Genomic DNA, 18,263 nt, shown 5'->3' with positions numbered 1-18,263 from the left:
GATGTGCTTCCTCCTGATGGATAGATCGTGTGATGACCCGGGACGTGACACACACACACACAAAAACAAGTAACAAAAATAGAAGAAAGTCCCTTTAATGCCTGCAATTTGGCCCCAATGTCCAATTATCCTCAGTAGGATATCAAACTCTTAAAGAAAACAGTTTACGGAGGGAGTAAATGCAGTCTACACCCAAAGTAAAGTTAATTCGAAATAAAAAAAACCCAATACACCACACTGAAGGAATTACTACAGCAGGCAAGAATGATTTAATTGCAGACTTCTACCAGATAAGCAGCAACCACAGTTGGGAGGAAGCCAAAACAAGATAAGCTCCGGCTAGAATGCACGCTTTGCTTCCAGCAACTTTGCCATGCACAGTTTGTCCTTTTAAACAATCCTCCCAGCTACAGCCCACGAAGGGGATCAGGGCCCCTTCCTCCCCCGTAGACCACGCCACTCACGTTTCTCCCTTCTCCACTCCTCCTTGCGTGCCCTAGGATGAAGAGGGGATGGGCCTGGGTCTTCCTCTGAATGCCCATACGGCCTGATCCCTTCCCCAGTTTCCTCCACAGCCACCGGAGCCACACTCCCACTCCCTGTCAGCTGCTCAATCTCCCCCCCACCCCTTGGAGTCAGACTCCAACAGGGGCATGACAGATCACCTCAATCTCCTTTGGATAGTCAAGAATACCAAAACCAGAATCCAGGGAACGCTCAGATGCCAATGATGTCTGAAGCAGAGGGCTACCTGCAAAGAGATTAAAATCTATGCAAAATTAATTGGCACTATCAGGCGGCAAGAAAGAGCTGAGATGAACCCTTCCTGCTTGACTGCTGTATTGCCTTCTCTTTTAATAAAAGCAATAGCACTTAGACTTATATACTGCTTCACAGTGCTTTTATAGCCCTCTCTAAGCAGTTTCCAGAGTCAGCCTCTTGCTCCCAACAATCTGGGTCCTCATTTTTACCGACCTCAGAAGGATGGACGGCTGAGTCAACCTTGAGCCTGGTGAGATTTGAACTGCCAAATTGCAAGCAGCCAGCAGTCAGCAGAAGGAGCCTGCAGTACTGCATCTAACCACTGCGCCACGGTGGCTCATATACTGTACTTCTATATAATACCAATCCTTGCAACAAGGCCTCTATGTACCGTTTAAGTGCTGAATTAATGTTCTGTTACACTTTCCTCTGCAGCAGTATCTTGATAATTACCCATTTAAAAAAAAAAGTTAAATGTGTAATTCTGATTTGAAATAGATCACAATTTGGATACTTTGGGCACATCATTTCTTTAAATAGCTGGTTTTCTTGCTTACCTATGGCTCATTTAGCTCAGTGGCGCAGTGGTTAGAATGCAGTATTGCGGGCTAGTTCTGCCTAGTGCCAGTAGTTCGATTCTCACCAGCTCAAGGTTGACTCAGCCTTCTATCCTTCCGGGGTCATAAATTGAGGACCCCGATTGTTGGGGGACAATATGCTAACTCTGTAAACCGCTTAGAGAGGACTGTAAAGCACTGTGAAGTGGTGTATAAGTCTTAAGTGCTATTGCTATTTATTCATTAACGATTTGTAATCTCTTCCTAGCCATTGATAGAATGATATAAAGCCCCGTCTTTGTTATGCTTGCTTTGGTGTAATAATTAGTTAGATGATGCTAGATGATGTGGTATGCTGCTAGTGAGGGAATTATTCCCTGGAGCAATTTCTTCACGATGCACACCACCGAGAAAGGGACATGGTGGAATGGATTCAACTTGGAGCGCACATGATTTCAGGAGATACTCCCACTGCTAAAGGGACCAAGCCAAGGACCAGGTGATGGGAAGATCTAAGGCACCAAGTGGACCTCCAACAGGGTCCTTTGAACTCACTTTTTATGCATGGAAGGAAGCAGCACTCTTTTGATCTTCCAGATCTCCAGTGGAAGGAAGACGCCTGACTCTTTCCAGCATGTCAGATTAACTAGGAAATAAAAACCCTCCAATCAAAACCTCGTATCTTGTCCAAATGTTTTAAAAAAAAGAATAATGGGTTGACTCTTCTTTGCTTTATTTCCCTATACTTTCTATTTTGTCATTGGAATAAGGTTGTAGCCTTAACCTGCTTAATCTGATCAAAGAGTCCTCCAAAAGGAACTACCTAGCAAACCCAGCATCTTTTCAGCTCTTCTGCAATTTCCATAATTACCACCACTTTGCTGGCTACAAAAAATTACAGCCACCAAGACAAGAGGATTGCCTGTCACCTTTGGGTTGGAGACAAATGGCTTTTATGGTCCCTTTCATGGGACAGGACCCCATGAAGCCCCTGGGAAGCTGCATGGTTCTCAAGGGAGTCGACATCCATGCTAAGCTATAGCCGAGTGGGTGGGCAAGCATTCGCTCGCAGAAGTTCTCCACATTCTGTAAGAGAGACAAAGAAGCATCTGTGTTGCCTGGCAGGTAATAGAAGAACAGAATTGGAAGGGACCTTGGAGATTTCCTAGTCTGACCCATCCTCAGGCAAGAGGCCTTATACCATGTCAGACAAATTTCTTCTTTAAAACCTCCAGTGATGAAGCACCCACAATTTCTGAAGTCAAGCATTCCACTGATGAATTGTTTTCACTGTCAAGAAATTTCTCCTTAGTTCTACATTGATTGTCTCCTGGATTAGTTTCCACCCATTGCTTTTTGTCTTGCTTTCTGGTGCTTTGGAGAATAGCTTGACTCCCTCTTCTTTGGGGCAGCCCCTCAAATATTGGACACTGCTATCATGTCACCCCTAGCCCTTCTTTCCATTAAACTAAGCATACTCAACTCCTGCAAGCGTTCGTATAAGAGCCACGGTGGTGCAGTGGTGAGAGTGCAGTACTGCAGTCTACTTCTGCTGACTGCCGGCTGCCTGCAATTTGGCAGTTTGAATCTCACCAGGCTCAAGGTTGACTCAACCTTCCATCCTTCTGAGGTGGGTCCAATGCAGACCCAATTTGTTGGGGGCAAAGGGCTGACTCTGTAAACCGGTTAGAGGGGGCTATAAAAGCACTGTAAAGTGGTATGTAAGTGGTATTGCTATTGCTATTGGGTGACTGGGGTAGTATTGCTGGATGGAGGGAGGGTCCTTGCATCTATCCACCTAACAGCTTACTCTTGTGCTTGGGTGAAGAATAAATAAATTTAATTTCATACAACTGCCTGGTGTTTTTACCATCTCAACTGAGAACAAACTTGGTAAGGAATGAGAACACTTGAACAGTTCTGAGCAGTAAACCACTTAGAGAGGGCTGTAAAGCACTGTGAAGCGGTATATAAGTCTAAGTGCTATGGCTATAAGTTTTAGCTTCCAGTCCCCTAATCATCTTTGTTGCTCTGTGAAGGTCCCTGACTTGACTACACATATATATATTATATATTTCACAAGAAGAGTTCTCCACTCCTCTACTCGTTGTAGAATACCTTATGCCACCAGACTTGAAATTCTAGAACTAGAAAACCTTGAATTACGCCGTCTTCGGTCTGATTTAAGCATGGTATATAAAATCATACATTGCAATGTCCTACCTGTCAATGAATACTTCAGCTTCAACCATAACAACACAAGAGCACACAATAGATACAAACTCAAAGTTAACCGCACCAAACTTGATTGCAGGAAATACGACTTCAGCAATAGAGTGGTCAATGTCTGGAATACTCTACCCGACTCTGTAGTTTCTTCCCCAAACCCCAAAAACTTTAACCTTAGACTGTCTACTATTGACCTCACCCCTTTCCTAAGAGGTCTGTAGGGGGCGTGCATAAGCGCACCAACGTGCCTACCGTCCCTGTCCTATTGTTTCTCTTATTCTTTTATTTTTCTTATATGTACCCATTTCATGTATTCACAACTATGTATACACTTATACTTATTATCTTGTAAACAATTGGCAAATCAAATAAATAAATAAATAAAAATAAATCTTACTTACACCTTAGAGCTGGGTAAGATTAATAGTTAAACCAATGTTGAAAAGCTGAGTTTCCCCACCAGCTTGCAGTCCAGTGCCTTTTATTTGAAGATTCCTGAAATGTCTTGCAAAGAGGCATGCCGAGGGCAAGGTTCAATCTCATCCATTTATTATTGATGCTACCAGGCAAAAAAAAAAAACTCACACAGAACCTGCTCCCTGCTGATACATGCTTATACCAATACTGGCCTTAGATCAGAAGTCTCCAAACGTGGCAACTTTTAAGACTTGTGGACTTCAACTCCCAGAATTCTGGGAGTTGAAGTCCACAAGTCTTAAAGTTGCCACATTTGGGGACCCCTGCATTAGATTGTGGTAGAGTTTAATGTATTCCTTTGCACGCTGATCTGCAATGATTTACAACGGTTCATTGAGGATGCTTCGAGGTTATAATGGCACTGGGGGGGGAGAAAGGGACTTACATCTGTTTTTCACACTTATATGGCTGTTGTGGCATCACCAATGGCCCCACGATCAAAATTCAGATGCTCGGTATCATGACTCGTATTTGCGACAGCTTCAATGTCCCCAGGGTTATGCCATCCCCTTTTGCGACCATCTGAGAAGAAAACTCAAAGGAGAAACCGGATTCACTTAACAACCATGTCACTCCGCAACTGAAGTGATTTGTTGAACAACTGGCGAGAAAGGTGGTAAAAATTTCTGACCGTGAGAACCAACCAACCCATGGAACCGAAGCTGCCTTCAGAAGTTGTGGGAGCTTCATCACTGGAGGCTTTCAAGAAGAGACTGGACTGCCATCTGTCAGAAATGGTGTAGGGTCTCCTGCTTGGGTGGGGGTGGGTTGGACTAGATGACCTACAAGGTCCCTTCCAACTGTTTTAATCTGATCTGGAAACGGGGCAAAAGTGACTTAACCGTTTTCACATAGCAACAGACATTTTGGGCTCAAATTGTGCTTGGAAATGTACACGTTGAACGTACAGTGAATTGCACAGATGCCAATTCTCTGCAGCTGCAAAATTGGACTGCCATGTAAATGCATGCATCAGGAGGGGGGGAAAAAACCCCTCAGTTTTGATAACCTGGGTTGCTCCTTGACTAGAGTTGACACAGAATAAACACCGAGGCTATTTCTGGCCTCTGAATTCCGCCTGCAGGGCTGAATGAATGGGAGCCATGCCACCACAATCTTGCATGGCTATAGTTGGGCCAGGAAATGGACTACTTGGACAAAGGCCGAGATCTTTCAGAGGTGCTATTTGGTGAGGGTATAGTGGGGTTTTAATGGAAGGGTGACGGAAACTGGTGCACGGTAAACCGGGGAGCAAGAAAGCCTTGGTAGCGCGCATCGTTTTTGGTCTCCGTGCCAGCACATCCATTTTGATTAAGTTCTGCTTGTTGGTTGTGCAACGTTTTTAAAAGAATCACATCAGCAAGTTCAAAGAGAGTGTGGATTTTGCTCTTGGCTTCCTTCCTAGGAAGCCAACGACAAAAGGCAACTACAAAAGGAAGCTGGAAATTAATGCCAGGGTTGAAACTGGCATTGCCTTAAATTGTGCCTCTCCACTAATGAGGTCATGAAGGCATATGCCAGAGGTCTCCAAACTTGGCCACTTTAGACTTGTGGACTTCAACTCCCAGAATTCTCCAGCCAGCTATGCTGGCTGGAGAATTCTGGGAGTTGAAGTCCACAAGTCTTAAAGTGGCTGGAAGAATCCGGGAGTTGAAGTCCACAAAGTCTTAAAGTGGCTGGAGAATTCCGGAGTTGAAGTCCACAAGTCTTAAAGTGGCTGGAGAATTCTGGGAGTTGAAGTCCACAAAGTCTTAAAGTGGCTGGAGAATTCTGGGAGTTGAAGTCCACAAAGTTTTAAAGTGGCTGGAGAATTCGGGAGTTGAAGTCCACAAGTCTTAAAGTGGCTGGAGAATTCTGGGAGTTGAAGTCCACAAAGTCTTAAAGTGGCTGGAGAATTCCGGGAGTTGAAGTCCACAAGTCTTAAAGTGGCTGGAGAATTCCGGGAGTTGAAGTCCACAAAGTCTTAAAGTGGCTGGAGAATTCTGGGAGTTGAAGTCCACAAAGTCTTAAAGTGGCTGGAGAATTCTGGGAGTTGAAGTCCACAAGTCTTAAAGTGGCTGGAGAATTCTGGGAGTTGAAGTCCACAAGTCTTAAAGTGGCTGGAGAATTCCGGGAGTTGAAGTCCACAAAGTCTTAAAGTGGCTGGAGAATTCTGGGAGTTGAAGTCCACAAAGTCTTAAAGTGGCTGGAGAATTCCGGGAGTTGAAGTCCACAAAGTTTTAAAGTGGCTGGAGAATTCTGGGAGTTGAAGTCCACAAGTCTTAAAGTGGCTGGAGAATTCTGGGAGTTGAAGTCCACAAAGTCTTAAAGTGGCTGGAGAATTCTGGGAGTTGAAGTCCACAAGTCTTAAAGTGGCTGGAGAATTCTGGGAGCTGAAGTCCACAAGTCTTAAAGTGGCTGGAGAATTCTGGGAGCTGAAGTCCACAAGTCTTAAAGTGGCTGGAGAATTCTGGGAGTTGAAGTCCACAAGTCTTAAAGTGGCTGGAGAATTCCGGGAGTTGAAGTCCACAAGTCTTAAAGTGGCTGGAGAATTCTGGGAGTTGAAGTCCACAAAGTCTTAAAGTGGCTGGAGAATTCTGGGAGTTGAAGTCCACAAAGTTTTAAAGTGGCTGGAGAATTCTGGGAGTTGAAGTCCACAAGTCTTAAAGTGGCTGGAGAATTCTGGGAGTTGAAATCCACAAAGTCTTAAAGTGGCTGGAGAATTCTGGGAGTTGAAGTCCACAAGTCTTAAAGTGGCTGGAGAATTCTGGGAGCTGAAGTCCACAAAGTCTTAAAGTGGCTGGAGAATTCTGGGAGCTGAAGTCCACAAAGTCTTAAAGTGGCTGGAGAATTCTGGGAGCTGAAGTCCATAAAGTCTTAAAGTGGCTGGAGAATTCTGGGAGTTGAAGTCCACAAGTCTTAAAGTCTTCCTGAAAATTCGGGGGCTTCCAACTCAAAGAGCTTGCCTTGCACCCCAATAAAGAGGAAAACCTGACCTAAATGGTAAATTTAAATTAGAAGGAATTTTCCAGGTCACCTAAAAACCAAATTAGGTTTTGTTTTTTTTTGGCCAGAAGTCAAAGTTGAAAGGACAGGAAAGAAGGGCTGCGAATAAAAAAGCAGGCGAGGTGGGTCTTCCTCAGGGGGCTGCAACCCTCACGGCGATCGCCAGAGGGCAGCAAAGGGTTGGCTCTCGGCCGTGGTCTGGGCGGTCGTTTCCCCCCCCCTTGCAGCCCCCTCTGCAAATGAAGGGTGGGGGGTCTTTTAATCGAAAGCCCTTCCCCACCACGCAACTTTCCCCCTGTTTTTCCTCCTGTGAACCGCATTATAAAAGCAAGCAAATAAAAAAATCCTGCGCCCTCCCGCGCTAAACGACCCCATCGTCCTCCCGCCGCATCCCTGATGCGCCACGCGGACCGGCTCCTCCGAAGGGGGGGCGGGGCTAGGTTAATTTTGCCGGACGAGCCAATGGGAGCGCAGGAGGGGATCGAGCCCGCTGACGGCGTGGAGGCGGGGCGCCCGCTCTCTTGATAATGAGCATGCGCGGTGGCGGCCGCCTCTTAGTCGCTCAGCTTGGGTCGCGGGCCTGGAGCGGAGCGGAGCGAAGCGGTGGGAGCGCGTTGCAAGGTGAGCCGGGAGGAGATGCTTGGCCGCCGAGCGGGGCGACTGGTGGACTGGGGCCTGGGGTGGGAGATGTGGGGAGGGGGAAGGAAGGAGAGAGGGAGAGAAGGAAGGAGGGAGGGAGGGGAGAGAAGGAAGGAAGGAAGGAAGGAAAAAGGAAGGAAGGAAGGAAGGAAGGGAAGGAAGGAAGGAAGGGGAGGGAGGAGGAAGGAGAGGGGAAGGAGAGGACGAAGAAGGGAGGAAGGAAAGGAGAGGTGAAGGAAGGAAGAAGGGAAGAAAGGAGGGAGGGAGGAGAGAGGAAGGAGGGAAAGAGGGATGGAGGAAAGGAGAAAGGAAGGAGAGGACGAAGAAAGGAAAGGAGGGAGGGAGGAAGAAGAAAAGGGAGGAAGGAGGGAAGGAAAGGAGGGAGGGAGGAAAAGAGGGAGGAAGAAAAGGAGAGGTGAAGGAAGGGGGAAGGAGGGAAGGAGAAAGGAAGGAGAGGATGAAGGAAGGGAGGAAGGAAAAGAAGGAGGGAGGAGGGAAGCAAGAAAGCTGGGGGCAAATGGGATGCTGCAAGGGGGGGGGGGGTCCAGACCGTCCCCTTCCAGTATTCCAGACTTCCCACCTGGGCTGTCACCCCTCCCAACACACACAGCCCTCTAGGTTGGACTACGACTCCCATCATTCCCTGCCAGCCTTCTCATTTCATGGCACTAACGGTGTTGATGGGAGTTGTAAGTCCTGTTCTGGAGGGAAGTGGGGGGAACAAACCCCTTAACGGCATATGTCTTCGCTTCCCCCAACCCAGATCTTGCTTCCTGCGCCTGGAGGGGGCTTCTCCCCCCCCCCCATTCCCATTGGTTGCCCCCCGCAGGGCAAGGTTTCTTGAACCTTAACACTTTAGGAGGTATGGACTTCAATCCCCAGAATTCCTCAGGAAGCCCTGGCTGGGGAATTGTGGGAGTTGCGGCCCAGACCTCCAAAAGGTGCCAGGGTTGAGAAACGCTGAATAGGGGGGTGGCCTCCTCTTCCCTTCTCTAAGGGCCTGCCAGCCAAAGGGGGATGCCCGTTATGTTGAGGTTGGGCAAGAAAAGTGGGCAGTGGATCCAAGGACAGGAGGATAATTTGCTGTGGGCTGGGCTGGCTTCCTAGTGCTAAAGATGCTTAACAGAATAACAGCTGAAAAGGACCCTGGAGGTCATCTTGTCCAACCCCAAGCAGGGGACCCTAAACCACCTCAGACAGATGGCAGTCCAGTCTCTTCTTGAAAGCTTCCAGTGATGAAGCTCCCACAACTTCTGAAAGCAACTTCTGTGTCCATGGGTTGATTCTTCTCACTGTCAGAAAGTTTCTCCTTATTTCCAGGTTGAATCTCTCTCCTTGTTCAGTTTCCATCTATTATTCCTTGTCTGGCCTTTGGGTGCCTTGGAGAATAGCTTGACCCCCTCCTCCTCTCTGTGGCAGGCCCTCAAATACTGGAAGACTGCTATCATAGCTCCATGCTGTCCATCTTATACTCTGCATCTCCCCTCTGATACCAACTGGGTTCTATTTCTTACTCCACATCACTCTTGGTTTCAGTTTACTTTCCTTCTAGCTTGATCCAGTTCCTTCTTCTCAAAGTCTGAGGTGGAAACCCATCTGCCTGCTGCTTTTCTGTAAATTTCCCAGTATAACTTCCCGATAGAAATGTTCTTCCCTTCAGTCGTGACATGTGTCCCATTGCACAGCATGTTTCTCAAGATAGGTAGCTTCCAGGTATGTGCACTTCAATTTCCAGCATTCTCAGCAAATGGCTGAGCTCGCTTTGAATAGAATAGAATCCTTTAATTGGCCAAGTGTGATTGGAGACACAAGGAATTTGTCTTGGTGCAAATGCTCTCAGGGTACATAAAAGAAAAGAGACATTCGTCAAGAATCATAAGGTACGACAGTTAATGATAGCCACAGGGTACAAACAGGCAATCAAATTATACTAGGAAACAGTCAATATAAATCGTAAGAATACAAACAACAAGGTTACAGTTATACAGTCATAAGTGGGAGGGGATGGGTGATAAGGAGTGATGAGAAGATTAACGGTAATAGTAGTGCAGACTTTGTAATAGTTGGACAGTGTTGAGGAAATTATTTGTTTAGCAGAGTTATGGCGTTCGGGGAAAAAACATCCTTGTGTCTAGTTGTTCTGGTGTGCAGTGCTCTATAGCCTCGTTTTGAGGGAAGGAGTTGAAACAGTTTATGTCCGGGATGTGAGGGGTCTGTAGATATTTTCCAAGACCTCTTTTGGACTCGTGCAGGATACAGGTCCTCGATGGAAGGCAGGTTGGTAGCCATTGTCTTTTCTGCAATCTTAATTCCTCTCTGAAGTCTTTATCTGTCCTGTAGGGTTGCAGAACCAAACCAGACAGTTACAGAGGTGCAGGTGACAGACTCAATCATTCCTCTGTAGAATTTAGGGCATTGAAGTTAGTATGTTAAGTGAGTGTCCAGGATGGGTGACATTGATTTTCACTGCTCAGAAATAGCTTCAGACGTTTCCCTTCCCCTCAGTGGTTTATTGAATAGCTTGTTGCCTTTTACTAAAAGCAGTTAATGCATCGTGCATGTATCATAGTACAATATAGGCAGCCCAGGGTTGAACTCTGGAGACATCCGTGCTCTCTTGAGTTTGCTTCAGACAACCAAGGTCAGACAACCACATAACACAATCTCAGGTTTACCTAGTTCTCCCTTGCATCTTTCCAAATGGGCTTGATACCAGAATGTAGTATATTTATGTAGAAATATGTAGTATATTTCCCATCCCACCTTCAGTTTCAGTGAGTACCAGTGGTGGGATTCAAATTTTTTTTTACTACTGGTTCTGTGGGTGTGGCATGGCTTGGTGGGTGTGGAAGGGGAAGGGTATTGCAAAATCTCCATTCCCTCCCCTGCTTTCCAGCACTAGCCTGCTTTCCAGCTCCGTTCTCCTGTGCAGGGCAACCAAAGAAGACCCAGCCAATCAGTTGGGACTTGGGAGGTGGAGAATAGATGGGGGCGGGGCCAGTCAGAGGTGGGATTGGCTGGTTCTCCAAACTACTCAAAATTTCCGCTACCGGTTCTCCAGAACTGGTCAGAACCTGCTGAATATCCACCTCTAGTGAGCACCCTAACCCAGTGATCCCCAACCTTTCTTATGCCGCGGCCCGGTACCGGTATTAGCTGGGCGCCGCCATCTTTTTTTGATGAAAAAGTGCTTCTGGTGAGCTTTCTACCCGGAAAAGCTCACCAGAAGCACTTTTTCATCAAAAAAAGATGGCGGCGCCCAGCAAACCAGTGGCCCGGTAGGACTTGTTCCACGGACCGGTCCCTGTCCGCGGACCGGTGGTTGGGGACCCCTGCCCTAACCCATCTGAACCAAATTTCTCTTTGCATTTGATCCTTGTACATATTATAATTTTCCTTGCTTGTTGCATACATTCTAATAAACAGTTTCCCTCTGGGAATCATCACTCCCATCGCCTGTCCAGGGGTACTCCCTGAATTTGAGAATTATAGTTTTCTTTCCAAGTAGCAATCATCTTCTCCTTCCATTTCTGTGCCCGCGGTGCCTAATCGCTAAAGCTGGCTGAGCCCTACCGTTTAGAAATTCTCCTAAGAATATAGATTTACATTATTCAAAGACAGGGTCATGTTTCAGTCCCATTCGACGGGGACTCGACTCGACACGATATGATAGACCTTACGGGGTATCATCACTTAGTCCAGGGGTGTCCAACCTTGGCAACTTTAAGATTTGTGGACTTCAGCTTTGCTGGCTGAGGAATTCTGGGAGTTGAAGTCCACAAGTCTTAAAGTTGCCAAGGTTGGACACCCCTGACTTAGTCTTTCTATCTCACGGAGAGTCAGCAAGGGGAAAAGAGAGGCTCTTGTTGAAGAGAAGTGTGGAAAGGAGAGGTTCTGAAAACCTCGGCTACTAAATCTGGCACAAGAACCTGTTAGGTTTGCAGTGTTGTGTGTATGGATCTCTCTTTTGTAGAGATGTGATGGACTCGGGGGGGACTGGTAGAATATTTTCAATAGCAAGGAATAGAATAGAATAACGGAGTGGGAAGGGACCTTGGAGGTCTTCTAGTCCAACCCCCTGCCTAGGCATGACACCCTACACCAGGGATCCCCAACCTTTTCGACGCCGCGGCCCGGTTCCGACATCAGCTGGGCGCCGGCCGGTACCAGCGTCAACTGGGCGCCGCCATCTTTTATGACGAAAGGCGCTTCGGTGGCGTCACGAGCGCTGTTCGTCATAAAAGAAGCGGCGCTAGCGCTTCTGGTGAGCTTTTTCGGGTAGAAATGGCTTTCTACCCGGAAAAGCTCACCGGCGCTGGCGCCGCCATCTTTTATGACGAAACAGCGCTTCCGGTGAGCTTTCTACCCGGAAAAGCTCACCAGAAGCGCTTTTACAAAAAGATGGCGGCGCCCAGCAACCAGCGGCCCGGTAAGGCTTGTTCGCGCCGGTACCGGTCCGCGGACGGCGTTGGGGACCCTGCCCTACACCACTTCAGACAAATGGTTATCCAACATCTTTTTAAAAAACTTCCAGTGTTGGAGCATTCGCAATTTTTGGAGGCCAGTTGTTCCACTGATGAATTGTTCTCACTGTCAAGAATTTTTTTTGTCTTAGTTCTGGGTTGTTTCTCTCCTTGATTGGTTTCCACCCGTTGCTTCTTGTCCTGCCTTCAGATGTTTTTGAGAATAGCTTGACTCTTGTTGTGGCCTGGAGCTTGCAGCGGAGTTGGATAGTAGCCAGCAGGTTGGAAAGGAACCTGGGCCAGTCTTGGAGGGCGAGGAGGATTCACACAGCGTTGGCTCCTCGGCTTTGTAACGGAGATGAGCACCGCCCCCTAGAGCCAGAAACTACTAGCATGGATGTGCGAGGAGGGGAACCTTTCCCTTACTATTAGTACCCCGCTTGATCTTGATTGTATCCAGGCCTGGATTATTTGCAGCTTCCTATCCTGATAATCACGGACTCTCCCTTGCTCCAGGTAACCCTGTCTAAGAGAGGGACTTTACTCAGGCAGAACTATCACCAAAGTTGTGAAAAAGGTTGCAATCCCGGAGTTTTATCTGAGTGATAGAGTGCAAGGCTTGTGAAAAAGGTAGGAAGGCTGTTCAGAAGCGGTTTCTGAATCTCCACAACTTCCCGGTTTTTGAGTTTTCAAAAACGTATTCTACAGCAAAGAGTTCTCTTGGAAGGGGAAAGAAAATGTGTGAAGGAGGGTGAAGGATGTGTGTTTGTGTTTATTTTCATGGTCATGGTCATGATGTGCACTGAAGATGGTGTTTGATTTCGTTGTATGAGGTGCAGTGACAATAAAGTAAACTAAACTAAACAGCAAAAGAGAAAAGAGGGAATTGGGCCTTTTCTGTCATTTTTTATTTTTTTGCACGAAGTTCTGTTTTGGCCTTCTCTGTCCTCAACTGTGCTGTACTTCTGAAATTGCAAAAAGTGCACATTGCTTGCGATAAAAGCCAACAAAATATAACGTTGCGGGTCAGCGAATTTATCCAATTTCCAAATTAATCAACTCACCAATTGTGGCAAGAAAGTTCGTAAATTGGGGGAAAACTCTCCCAGCCGTCTCACCTAGCAACAGAAATAAATGTTGAGGTCAGTTGTGGCCGTAAGTGCAGCATAGTTCCATAATTGAATTGCAAATATTTTACCATGCATTACGTAGATTCTAGGCCATATTATACTGCTTGTGAACAGTTTCATTTTATATCTTACGTATAAAACTTTGTCGCTTGTATCCTTGTGATTTATATTGACTTTCCTTAGTATGATTTGATTGTTTATTGTACCCTATGACTATTATTACACGTTGAACCTTATGATTCTTGACGAATGTATCTTTTCTTTTATGTCCACTGAGAGCATTTGCACCAAGACAAAGTCCTTATGTGTCCAATCACACTTGGCCAATAAAGGATTCTAATTCTAATTATGTTGAATACATTGCAGAGCTCCAGGGTTCAAGGAGAGGCATAAATACAAACAATGCAGCAACATGTTTTATAAAACAAATGCTTTCTGGAACTTGATGGTGGTAGTGCTTAAACTGAACCCTCGGTTCATCCTGGTAATTATCTCTGTGTCACGCCACGCTGAAGGAACGTCCCCAAGGTTATCGGGTGAGATGGAATAAATACAAAATGAAGAGCGTGTGACTTGCTGTCAGCTGGCATTGGTCTAGTGATGGCAGCTTCTTGGCAGAGGTGGAGGTGTGAGGTAGCGTTGCCCATTAAGGCCTTACTCTTAATTTTTTGAGAGAAGACGGGGCAGAAGCGTAAGCTGTAATGCAATTCCATAGGCTGGCTGGGGAATTCTGGGAGTTGAAGTCCATAGGTCTTAAAATTGCCAGGGTGGGATATCCCTGTCATCGACACATCCATAACGAGGGGTTTTTTTTCTCTTCCTCTTGGCAATAGTAAGAAAGTAAATTCTTGTCTTCTGATAGGATAGGATAGACAGATGAGTGAGACAGATAGATAGAGATAGATAGACAGATAGACAGATGAGTGAGATGGAGACAGATGTGATAGAGACAGATGAGTGAGATAGAGACAGACAGATGAGTGAGACAGATAGAGATAGACAGATAGACAGATGAGTGAGATAGAGACAGACAGATGAGTGAGACAGATAGATAGAGATAGACAGATAGACAGATGAGTGAGATAAAGACAGACAGATGAGTGAGACAGAGATAGATATAGACAGAGACAGATGAGTTAGATAAAGACAGACAGATGAGTGAGACAGATAGAGAGATAGACAGAGACAGATGAGTTAGATAGAGACAGACAAATGAGTGAGACAGATAGAGAGAGAGAGACAGAGACAGAGACAGATGAGTTAGATAGAGACAGACAGATGAGTGAGACAGATAGATAGATATAGACAGAGACAGATAGATGAGTGTGATAGACAGACTGAGACAGATGTGATAGACAGACAGATAGCAAGCAATGTTTTTCAATCTTGACAACTTGCAAATGTCTGGATTTCAACTCCCAGAATTTCCTGTGCTGAGCAGACTAGGGAATTCTGGGAGTTGAAGTCTACATATCTCAAAGTTATCAAGGCTGAGAGACAGTGGCCTAGAGCCTTCGTTGCCTGGTATCCAAACACTACTAATTATGCTTAAGTTTTTGAGATCAGCTAATACTCCCATCTGCAGTAGCTCTATAGCAGGGGTGTCCTACTCGTTTTCATTGAGGGCCACATCAGGGTTGTGTTTGACCTCGGGAGGGGGCATGGCCAACTTGACGTCACTCGTGTTGGCGCCTGTGGCAGCCCGAGCGCTCTGCCAACAGTTTGGCTGCAATCGACTCCTGCAGCCCTCTGCCAGCAAAAGCAGAGCTCCATTTTCGCTGGCAGAGGCACCACGGGCCGGTCCTTGACTGCTCTAAGCACCCTGCAGGCCGCATCTGGCCCATGGGCCTTAACATGCCCTTGTTAGAGTCAGACTCGGAGAGGAGGAACAGCCGACAGGGAGTGGAGGTGTGGCTCCGGAGGTTGTGGAGGAGGCTGGGGAAGGTCAGAGCCCAGCTGGGCAGTCAGAGGAAGAACCAGGCCCATATCCTCTTCATCCTAGGACACGCAAGAAGGACACAGAGAAGGACACAACTTGGCTTACGAGAGAGGAAGCGGCCATGATCCCCCTCATTGGTTGCAGCTGGGGAGAATAATATACAAGAGAGTTATTTGGGGCTGAAGTTATCTTGGTTGGTGTCCTTCCAACAGACTCTGCCTTGTTATCTCCTTGAAGTTGGTAATTACTTATCCTGGTCTGCTGTGGAATTTCCTTCATTGTAGTTTGTTTTAGTTTTTTATTTCACCTCTATCTGCTCATTAAGTTCAGACTATGTTGCTTTCTTTTGAAGACTATTTTTGAATACGTTTTATCTCCAACTGAGAATTATTGAACAGCGGGGCCAAGTTGGAGGCATTAAAGGACATTTATTTTCGTTTTGGAGTTTGTTACATTTGTGTTTTACAGTCTGGGTCATCACAGGCCTTGGGTTTGACACCCCTGCTCTATAGAGACGTAGCTGGGCTGAGGGACGGCTGGAATTCCATTAGGAAAATACGCATGATGTCTTGCATCACCAGTAATGTGCAGGCTGTTTCCAGTACAGCACAATTGAAAAAGCCAAGTTTCTGGTTTGGACTGGTTTCAATCTACCCAGCCAATCCAATCAATCCTGATCTGCTGTTAACTATAAAATGTTCCTTTCCGCCTTTTTCTTAGGTCACACTCTCTTAACAAATTTGAGTTCATAATTAAGGCCGATACAAAGAATGTGACACTAGTTATCTTACTACTTATCTTAAAAACAGAACAAAAAGTCCAACAGGTGTAAATTACAGCCAAGAACGAGTTGAGGATCCATTAAACATCTTGGCTTCATCCATTGCAATTCAGATTTCTTTTGCTGCTGATCGTTTCAGGGATAACAGAACCCCGTAACTCATTTCTTCTGAGCTAGTAACTACCCTAATAATATAATCCCACTAGCTCGATACCCGTGCTTCGCTACGAAACTATGTGGTTGGGTTTAGTTTTTGGGGAGGTAAATAAGGGTGGGGGGGAATTCTGCCTCTGCCTACCAGCATCCATCAGTGTTCATCTGACTAGCGTCCTGTCAGTGTGTGAGAGAGTTGAGGACTGTTTGGAAACTAAAACAGTATTTGCTGTGTGAGCAAGAAGGAGACAGCAAGGAGCTTGGTGTGGCTTAGCTCAACTGTTCTGTACTAAAGCTGGTTGCTGCTTTGAAACTGAAACTCCTCTGCTTGTGCTTTGCATTTGGAAGAGATTTCTTTTCAGGTGGGGAGGGAGAGTAAAACTCCTTAGCATCAGAGCGTGTTAATAATAATAATATAGAAAATACTAATGCTCTGAGGATCATTTCGAAAAATCCTTTCTTAGTGAGCACTTAGAAGCCAAGAGAAACATACGTGCCAAATTTCAAGTTTGTAGGCTTTATGGTTCTGGAGATTTTGTGATGATGCGCAAGTTTTATATATATATACTTTCATATGTATAGATTTTACATTACTATTATTTTATAATAGGTGTATATAACCATTTTGGGGGTGGGGCAAGGCAGGAATTATACTTGGCTGTTGAACGGGGTGAAGGAGACAGCAAGGAGCCTGGGCGTGGCTTAGCTCAACTGTTGTGTACTAAAGCTGCTTGCTGCTCTGAAACTGAAAAACTCCTCTGCTTGTGTTTTACATTTGGAAGGGATTTCTTTTCAGGTGGGGCGGGGGAGTAGAATTCCTTAGCATCAGATTAATAATAATAATAATAATAATAATAATAATAATAATAATAATAATAATAATAATAATAATAATAATAATAATAATAATTAATAATAATTAATAATAATAATAATAATAATAATAATAATAATAAATAATAATAATAATACTAATAATTAATTAATAATTAATAATAATAATGGAAATACTAATGTGATGGTCATTTCAAAAAATCCTTTCTTAGCACCTGGAAGCCAAGAGGAACATATGTGCCAAATTTATGGTTCTGGAGACTTTGTGATGATGCATGAGTGGCATTTTGCTTTTATATACATAGATGAGAGGCTTTGAAAATCATTTAATTTAGCTGGGGCCAAGAGCTGCAAGGCTGATTTCTCTAGTGGAGGACGGATTGTCTGAACCACATACTTTTTTTTTTTTTTGCAAGAGCAGTGAACTGAAGGGGTCTTCCAAGGTCAATACCTGAAGTGTTCCCATGTTTTTATATTTCCAGAGGACTTGAATAATTTGCGTACAGGCAAAACTATTCTCCTTGATAACTGGCGCTTATTATTAACTTCTGACTTTAGCTGAAATGTGTGAGGGAGTTAGCTTCCAATGTTGGTGCTATTTCTCATAGCCGGTAGACGTAGATGGTCTATAACAGGGGTGTCCAACCTTGGACTCAACTTCTAAGACTTTAATTCTGGGAGTTGAAGTCCACAAGTCTTAAAGTTGCCAAGGTTGGACACCCCTGGTCTATAACTTACATGCAGTCCTTGACTTAACAGCCATTCATTTTGTGACCATTTGAAGTCGCAACAACACTGGAAAAAAAGTGACTTATGGTCATTTTATACACTTTTAAGACCATTGCAGAATCTCTGTGGTCTCGTGATCTAAATTCGGACGCTTGGCAACTGGCCGAACAATGATCTTGCTTAATGACAGAAATTTTGGACTCATTTCTGGTCGTAAGCTGAGTATAGAAGCCCTTCACCTTTTCAGAGAGAAGCGGATTAAAGTTGCACAAAGATGTTGTGTATCTTGGAGTGCCTAAATTGTGGTTTAGCTTCAGACATGTGAGTCAGCCCATCACTATTTATTCAGTCAACCCCAAAGAAAGTGAAACAGTAAAGAGAAGCGGGGAAAAAAGAAAAAAAATATGCATCGATTGTATGGAGAAGGTTTTCTCATGTAGCCAGTTGTATTTTGCATAATCCATGGTGTTTTGGAGGATTATGGTTTGTGTGAACCCAACCCTTACATCTTTGTGGGAAGAAATATCCATCTGGTTCAATTCCAAGCTGGTAGAAAGACACTGGAAACATGGAGGGTGATTGGAA

General features: G+C 45.3%; 1 protein-coding gene across 4 annotated transcripts in view; it reads left to right on the top strand.

The window, feature by feature from the left end:
* Positions 1–7,528: 7,528 nt before the first annotated feature.
* SLC39A14 (solute carrier family 39 member 14) overlaps positions 7,529–18,263 on the top strand; it is a 55,876-nt gene continuing 45,141 nt past the window's right edge. For 2 of the 4 annotated variants that reach the window (XM_087969637.1, XM_087969639.1), the window contains exon 1: positions 7,535–7,631. The gene's annotated coding sequence lies outside the window, so the exon portion shown is untranslated. Of the gene's footprint in view, positions 7,632–18,263 lie in introns of all 4 variants that reach the window. The other 2 variants (XM_087969640.1, XM_087969638.1) reach the window with 2 other exon arrangements.

This window comes from Notechis scutatus, chromosome 7 (genome assembly GCF_049901735.1).
Source record: "Notechis scutatus isolate UNSWTSFEM ecotype Mainland chromosome 7, rNotScu1.2, whole genome shotgun sequence".
Lineage (NCBI taxonomy): Eukaryota > Metazoa > Chordata > Lepidosauria > Squamata > Elapidae > Notechis > Notechis scutatus.
Note: the sequence above shows the minus strand (reverse complement) of the source record. Positions and strands in the feature narration are given on the sequence as shown.